Source organism: Phragmites australis, chromosome 8, assembly GCF_958298935.1.
Source record: "Phragmites australis chromosome 8, lpPhrAust1.1, whole genome shotgun sequence".
Classification (NCBI taxonomy): domain Eukaryota; kingdom Viridiplantae; phylum Streptophyta; class Magnoliopsida; order Poales; family Poaceae; genus Phragmites; species Phragmites australis.
The window spans coordinates 18,719,888-18,728,028 of record NC_084928.1 but is presented as its reverse complement, the minus strand read 5'-3'; the positions used below and the strand labels follow the sequence as shown (position 1 = coordinate 18,728,028).

General features: G+C 48.0%; 1 long non-coding RNA gene across 2 annotated transcripts in view; it reads right to left on the bottom strand.

Moving 5' to 3' along the window:
• Positions 1 to 5,464: 5,464 nt before the first annotated feature.
• The window catches only part of LOC133926728 (uncharacterized), a 54,873-nt gene continuing 52,196 nt past the window's right edge, over positions 5,465 to 8,141 (bottom strand). For both annotated transcript variants that reach the window (XR_009911172.1, XR_009911171.1), the window contains exons 4-5: positions 5,992 to 8,003; positions 5,465 to 5,911 (exon numbers count right to left, since the gene is read on the bottom strand). This is a non-coding gene — a long non-coding RNA (uncharacterized LOC133926728). The remainder of the gene's footprint in view (positions 5,912 to 5,991; positions 8,004 to 8,141) is intronic.

The window sequence follows — 8,141 nt, the reverse complement described above, 5'->3', positions numbered from 1 at the left end:
AAAATAGCGATGTCCATATAGATGCCTATGACTACAATGGAAATAGGGAGACCTATTACGAATTCATAGAGTAGATCTGGGAGCTCAACTATGGAGTGTTAAAGGTTTCTCTTTTCTGGTGCCAATGGGTCAGACTCCCAGGGGGTGTAAAGATCGACAAGTACGGTATGACTACAGAGGACCAAAAACTTGAGGCGCAGAAGGGCTATCGAAGACCTCTGGGAGGCAAGGGAGTTCACCGACATGGCCAACACGGCTTGTGTGTTGGCCGAAGGTGATGTTGAGACCCTTCGAGCTGCGGTGGGTGAGGTGCGGCGAGAGCTAAAGGAGGCTCAGGCATCGAAGGGGGTACTGCACTCGGAGTGCCAGCAGTTAGCTGCACTTGCATCGGAAGTTGCCCAGATCACCTCCGATGCCATGAGCGGCCTTGGGGCTAGTGTCCGGCACTACCCTCCGACTTAAAGGCTTCGGTTATACTGCTCTTCTGGCTTCGGTCTGCTGCAAAGGTCATGGTTAGAGCTACGGAGACCTACGTCAGGTCCAGTACACGCGTGGCTATGGTGCTCTAGCTGACCCTGCTGCACCAAGTGGGGGTTGGCCCCTTCGAAGTACTGGAGCAGCAGGTGCCAGACTCCGTGATCGAGGGTGTTCGTACAGAGGTACCTCTGGTGGAGATTCGGGTGGCTCTGGAGAACTTCCTCCATAACTTATATGGGTGAGCCATGGCCGGAGCATGACGCTGCGATACATAGCCAATCAGATGACTCTAGGCACCCCAGGGGGTCTTCACCCGAGTTCTTCATCGAGGAGTCCCGCCCTTCATCCGAAGCCTGCAGGCGCATCGAGGCCCTCTGTAGTCTTTTTGCTTCACGTCGTTGCTCCGCAGGAGGAGTCTCCACATGTGGACGACCCAGAGATGTAGCTCTATCATAGGCTATCTATTTTTTGCTTTCTTTTCTTTCCGAAGGGGGTCAAAGTCTTAGTATGTTGACTACCCCCTTCTGCTTCTTGTATTTGGGCCTTTTCTTATCTAATAGAGCCATGTCTATCTTCTTGTGGTTTGCCTGTGTTGTTCTGGTATGTTCATGCCTTTGAGGCGAACTGGAGTCCAGAAAGTCATCTGGGAATTCCCACACCACAGGAATACTTAACAGTTCTATGGTGGGGACAACCTTCAAAGCAAAGAGACAAGACTCAACACCCTCAAGCTTCAATTGAATACGGGTGCCAGACGAACCATTTAGAGTAACTGTCCGCTGAGCACAATCTAAGACCGCCTTATTCTTGGTGAGCCAGTTCATCCCCAATATGATGTATATCCCCTTCGAGTCCATCACTAACAAATTCACACCAAAAGACATCCCATTGATGATTATCGAGGTGTTGGGCACACATTGCTTAATAAGGACCTTGGCTCCAGGTGCATCTATAAGATAGGGCGTAGGGGTGGTGCTGACTGTCAATCCATGACACCGAGTATAACTTACCGCTATGAAGCAGTGAGAAGCTCTAGAATCGAAAAGAACAACTGCTGGAGCTATGACAGAATGTGAATGCAATGCTCGACGGTGTCACTCTCGTGAACGTCCTCAGTTGTGGTGTGGCATGCTTGACCACACTTGGAGACATGGGTCACCTAAGAGGACTGAGGTGCAGACTGAGCTGGTGGTGGCCTTGGAGTAGTCACCACGGCTCCCGACTTCGGATATGGGCAATCAAGAGCATAGTGGCCGACACGACCTCAATTGTAGCACGGGCCGTCGGGGCCACCAGTCATGATCACTTGAGAGCCGGTAGGTTTTGCCGTCTACCCTTGTGGAGCGAAGAAAGTTGGACGCTGCACAATCCACATCAGATGTGGAGCAGCTGACGCCGGCACGTGAGATGGTGGAGGCTGACTCTCCGTGCGGGCGCGTTGAGAGCTCCCGCCGTACAAGAAGGGCAATACATTGGAAGAGAAGATGAAAACATGTGTACCGATATGCCAGTCGAGGAATACATTGATATGCCGCCTGTCGGACACACGTTGGCCGATGATGATCTAGAGAAGATGTTGGCTGACGCTGACATCGATGATCTGGAGCAGATGTTGCGTGATGGGGAGGGGAACTTCACCAATGAAAGAGAGTTTCAAAAGTTCCAGCGTATGGTAGAGGACTTTAAAACACAGTTGTTCCCAGGCTGTGAGAAGGAGCACACAAAGTTGTGTATCGTGCTTCCACTAGTGCAATTAAAGGCAAGCAACAGGTTGTCTAATAAAAGCTTCACAGAGTTGTTACTGTTCTTGAAGAAATTGCTTCCAAAGGAAAATGTATTGCTAGAAAACATGTACCAGGCAGGTCATGGGTTCAAGTTTCTTCGGACGTGCGCAACTAATTTTTTTTTTGCACCCGGCGGCACCAACAGTGAAAGGGGTTTCACTTCCGGATGAATATGTCTACTGGTAGTGAAACTACTTTCATTGTTGATGGACTTATTGGGCCGACAGTTGTTGGTGACACAGGAACCAGGGGTCCCCGAGTCCCGAGGCCAGAACAACAGAGTGCCACATGACGCCCTCCCGCGGGATCATCTCCACACGGTGCGAGAAGACTAAGTCCTGGGATAGGGTGCTCGGAACCATGAACAGTGGTTCCCGAGTACCCGAGTTCCCCGACGACCCGAGAAGACCAAGTGCCGGGAAGAGAGTGCTCGGGGCCGCGAACAGTGCCCCCCAAGCACTCAAGTCCCCCAACGACCAAAAAAGCCAAGTACCAGGAGGAGGGAGTTTGGGGCCACAAACAGTGGCCCCCGAGCACCTGAGTACCCCAAGGACCCAAGGGAAGTTAGTTCCGGGAGAGAGTGCTCAAGGCCGTGAACAGTGGCCCCCAAGCACTCAGTTCCCCGAGGACCCGAACAGTCAGTTCCGGGAGAGAGTGCTCGGGGCCACGAACAGTGGCTCCCGAGCACTCGGTTCCCCGAGGACCAAGAAAGTGCATATCCGGGAGAGAGTGCTCGGGGCTGTGAACACTGGCCACCGAGCACTCGGTTCCCCGAGGGCCTAAGAAATCCTTCGCCAGTGGCCCCCACAGAGGTCCAGTGGTGAGGTGTCAACCAGTGAAAGGCCTGATGCTGCATTTAAGAGGGCGCATGGCCTATCACCTCCAGCTGCTCCCCCACGCTTGTTGTCAGTTCCTGCTATGGCCTGGCAGGGAGGCGTGGAGACATTTAATGCACGGGTCCCATCGCGGAACATTCGGCACGCCTCGGGATAACATCGCGAAGCCCAAGGTGCCCCGCCTGCCGCCCTGCTGTGTCAGACTCGCTCTGACCGGGCGGGCACGCCGGGCTGCTTGGTGGCTGCCCGGTGGGCCCTCCCCGCGGCGCCCGTCGAAAAACAGCATGATGGCCTACAAGGCCGGACGGGGATGCGTTTTCAACCCTCCCCGTCACCTCGCACAGTAGCCCATGATGGTTGCTTTCCATTTATGGCACCTTGGAACTTGCGCCCTCCCTTTCTGGGCACGCTACCGCCCTGACGGGTACTTAAGGCGGGGCGGGCTCCCCGGAGAAGACAAGTTAGTTGAAGTACAACTTTAGACCAGCTCGAGCCCACGACAAGCCGGACGAACACCGAAAACAAGGAGCCCGAAGCTCTAGACTAGCAAATATTCTTGTAACCCAGCAGAACCTCTGAGAGACATTCTCAGAGCATTTATAGCATACACACAGGAGTAGGATGTTACGCTCAGTGCGGCCCGAACCTGTCTAAAAACCTCCTGAGTATTTACTATTTTATACATCTGATCATCCCATTCCACCTGCATTGTATTTACACCCATTTATTTCACCCGCGAAACGGATTCAGAATCATCCCCCCGGCCGAATCTCAAAGAGGGTCCCTCTGGATCCCTGCTTGAGGAGTTCACCCTCTGACAACAGTGATACTACTTTCACTGTCGGTCGTCTTCTTGAGCTAGCAGTGAAAGTACCTGTTGAAACTCTTTCCAGCTACAGTGCCAAAGTGGTTCATTCTAGGCAAAGATAGAGAGAGTGGAGGTGGGAGGAGTCAACCCCTACCCTTGATCCCTTGGGTCCTTTATATAGGTGAGGGGGAGGTGAAACTTCCTCTCCACCCCTTGGTGGGGTACAAATATTACAAAGAGGCCATTGGGCCTTTACATGGGCTGCTTTGCTACATGGGCTCCTTTGTAGGCCTGCTTCTTTCCCAACCAGGAGCCCCTCAGCTGCAAGCTCTGACGGGACAGCAGGGCGAATAGCTACTACTAGGAAAGGACCCAGATTTATTGTTGACATGTACGCCTCGCTAAAAACTCCATCCCAAAAACACAGTGGGAAAAAAGGGCATAGAGAAAAGAGCGCGTACATGTGCATGTTCCTTATATGGTTGCTAGAGCTAACACTCATAACTAAGCTTCGTCTTGCTCGGCAAAGGCTGCTGCTACGGCTTCAGGAGGTGCTCCTCCGTAGAGAAAGTCGAAGGTTCTTCTTCGTCCTGGTTAGCGAAGGGGGTTTCGGCAAAGGGGACTTCAGTGAAGTGCTTGGCGAAGGCTGCTGCTATGGCTTCAGGAGGTGATCCTCCACAGCGGAAGTCAAAGGTTCTTCTTCGTCCTGGTCAGTGAAGGGGGTTCCAATGAAGGGGTCTTCGGTGAAGTGCTCGGTGAAAGCTTCTACTGAGGCTTCGACGGAAGCAGCTTCAATGTAGGTAGCCGAGTTTGAAGATTATTATCATGGCTCATCAAAGTCCATGGTGTCCTCGTGTCTCCGCTTATGTGTGCCGACCAAACTCTTGGGACTCAGGATGGGACTTTAATCTGGGTGCCCACCGTAGACCCTCTTGGCCGTTGTTCATGAGTGGTTAAAGATGTTGTGTAGTTGACGTAGTCTAAGTCAGCATGGGTGAAGTCATCGTGAGTGAATCCCCTCTGATCGATGCCATGGTCAATGAAGACGAATCCCCTGTGTCGATGTCAGAATTGACAGAGGCAAAGTAGTTGTGGACGATGACCCTTTATTGATGTCAAAGCCGCCAAATGAGAAGTCATGTGTTAGAGGCCCTCTAGTCGATGTCCAAGTCGACAAATCAAAGGTGTTATGACCGTAGTCATCGCCTAGTTGACGGTCGAAGCAAAGTAGTTCTGGCCGAAGCCCCTCTGGTCAACGTAGTCAAAGTCAACAGAGGCAAAGTTATCATGGCCAAATCCCCTCTTGATGAGAGGATTAGGCCTAATCTTTCGTTAGGTAATGGTAAGTCGATTGGTGGAGACTCGACGTTGACGATCCAAGGCTTCCAATCAAGACAGAACGCAACCCTTGCAATCGCTACACCACTACTCTGTTGGTTATCAACCGCGCATGACACGATTGACCTCACCAAGAAGGCTAATTCTTGCAAGTGAATCGAGAACACAAGCAAGAACACGGAAGAACACAATCTGAAATTGCAAATATGATTAAGCTCACGAGTTGGGGTTTCACAAACCGAATGACAGCAAAACTGTTCAATGACAAATTAATCTAAGTAAAACCTAAAAAGTCTATGATGACGGCTGCTAGATATATGAAGAGGGGCGTGCTAGGTTTTGGGTGACCAGGGGGCGTCCACAACTTGGTCTTAGACCTGAACACATTTACAAGGCCTGATATGGCCCAAAATTGTGACACCGCACATTGTTTTGATGACACAAAATAATCCACCATGAATCTGGATCTGGGACCAGTACCAAAACAAAGTTGTTGTCCTTAGCTTTCCAACGCATCAAAGAACACCTTATTTTGACTCCATATGAAGTAGTTATGATCATTTTAGTGCGGCGCTGTCTGCTGAATCCGAACCGAGTTCCGACTCCGACTTGAAGTTTGCTTGAGCCCCGTCCGACTTGGCTGTTCCATAGGTGCTTCTCCCATATTCCTAAGCATCAAAATTTCACAAAAATTGAGTGGCATCCCATCCTTATAATTAGTAGTATGGACAGTGAGTAACGAATTTACCTCATAAGTTAAACGACGTGCACGAGCCCGTGTAATCGGTCCTTGTAATGGATGAATCATCGGAGGATCACTTGTAGCGCGTGTATCTAAATTAGTGATGTCCTCATCATCCTCCCCCTCTTGAATTGGAGTTTCCCTCGACGCAACCTCATCTTCCTCTCCAACATATAGTTTTAAATCTGAAATGTTAAATGTGGGACTAACCCTAAAATCTGCAGGCAACTCAAGCTTATATGTATTATCATTAATCTTCTCAAGAACTTTAAAAGGACCATAAGCTCGAGGCACCAATTTAGATTTTCTCAACTCAGGAAATCGATCTTTACGCAAGTGTAACTAAACAAGATCACCATGTTCAAAAGTTTAATGTTTTCTACCCTGGCTACCATAAGCTCTATATTTCTCATTCATCTTTAATATTTTCTTTAGTTGTTTCATGCATCTTTAGAATAAATTCAGCACGTTGTGTAGCATCCAAATTCAGAATTTCAGAAGGAGGTAAAGGTAGTAAATCAATAGGAGCACGACGATTGAAACCATACACTACCTGAAACGGACTTACCTTGGTGGTGGAGTGGACGGATCTGTTGTAAGCGAACTCAATATGAGGCAAATACTCTTCCCACATCTTCAAATTCTTCTTTAAAATAGCCTGCAACATAGTAGATAATGTGCGATTAACAACCTCCATTTATCCATCAGTTTGGGGATGACATGCAGTAGAGAACAACATCTTTGTCCCCAATTTATTCCATAATGTCCTCCAAAAACGACTCAAAAACTTTGCATCACGATCAGAGACAATGGTATTTTGCACTCCATGTAAGCATATAATCTCCCTGAAAAATAAATCAGCTATGTGTGTAGCATCATCACTCTTGTGACAAGGTATAAAATGTTCCATTTTAGAAAAATGATCCACCACTACAAATATACTATCCCTCCCCCTCTTTGTCCTAGGCAATCCTAAAACAGAGTCCATAGAAATATCCTCCTAAGGTACACTAGGAACAGGAAGAGGCATATAAAGATCATGTGGATTCAAGCGAGACTTAGCTTTATTGCAAGTAGTGCAGCGTGACACGTAGCGCTCGATATCACGTCTCATCTTTGGCCAAAATAAATGAGTGGCCAGCACATCTTCAGTTTTCTTCACTCCAAAATGTCCCATCAAACCTCCTCCATGCGCCTCCTGTAAAAACAAAAGACGAACGGAGCTAGCTGGAATGCATAGCTTATTAGCGCGATAAAGAAGTCCATCATTCAGCACATACTTAGTCCAAGTTCTCCCTTCTTTACAATTTTGAAAAGCATCTTTAAAGTCCGAATCAGTTGCATACAACCCTTTTATTGTTTCTAAACCAAAGATTTTGTGATCTAGTTGGGAACATGGTGTAACGTCTAGATAATGCATCCGCAATGACATTGTCTTTACCTTTCTTGTGTTTAATTATGTATGGAAAAGATTCTATGAACTCAACCCATTTAGCATGTCATTTATTCAGTATAGCTTGACTTCTAATGTGCTTCAAAGATTCATGATCAGAATGAATAATAAACTCCTTAGGCCAAAGATAGTGTTGCCATGTTTCTAAAACTCGAACTAAAGCATACAATTCCTTATCATAAGTCGAATAATTCAGAGATAGCCCATATAATTTCTCACTAAAGTAAGCAACGGGTTTACATTCTTGAAGTAACACTCCTCCGATTCCAATTCCGCTAGCATCACATTCTAACTCAAAATTCTTACCAAAGTTCGGAAGTTGGAGTAGAGGTGCACGTGTAAGCTTCTCTTTCAGCGTGTTAAAAGCTTCTTCTTGTGCTGGACCCCAATGGAATGGAATACCCTTTTTTGTCAACTCATTAAGGGGCGCAGCAATGGTGCTGAAATCTCTCACAAAATGCTGATAAAACCCTGCAAGACCATGAAAACTTCTCACCTGTGTAATAGTCTCCGAGATCGGCCAGCTCTTGATGGCTTCAATTTTTGATTCATCCACTTCAATTCCCTGTGGGGTAACAACATAGCCAAGAAAACCAACTCGATCGGTGCAAAAGGTGCACTTTTCAAGATTAGCAAACAAACGTGCCTCTCACAAAGCATAAAAAACAACACATAGATGATCAATATGTTGTGTATGTGACTT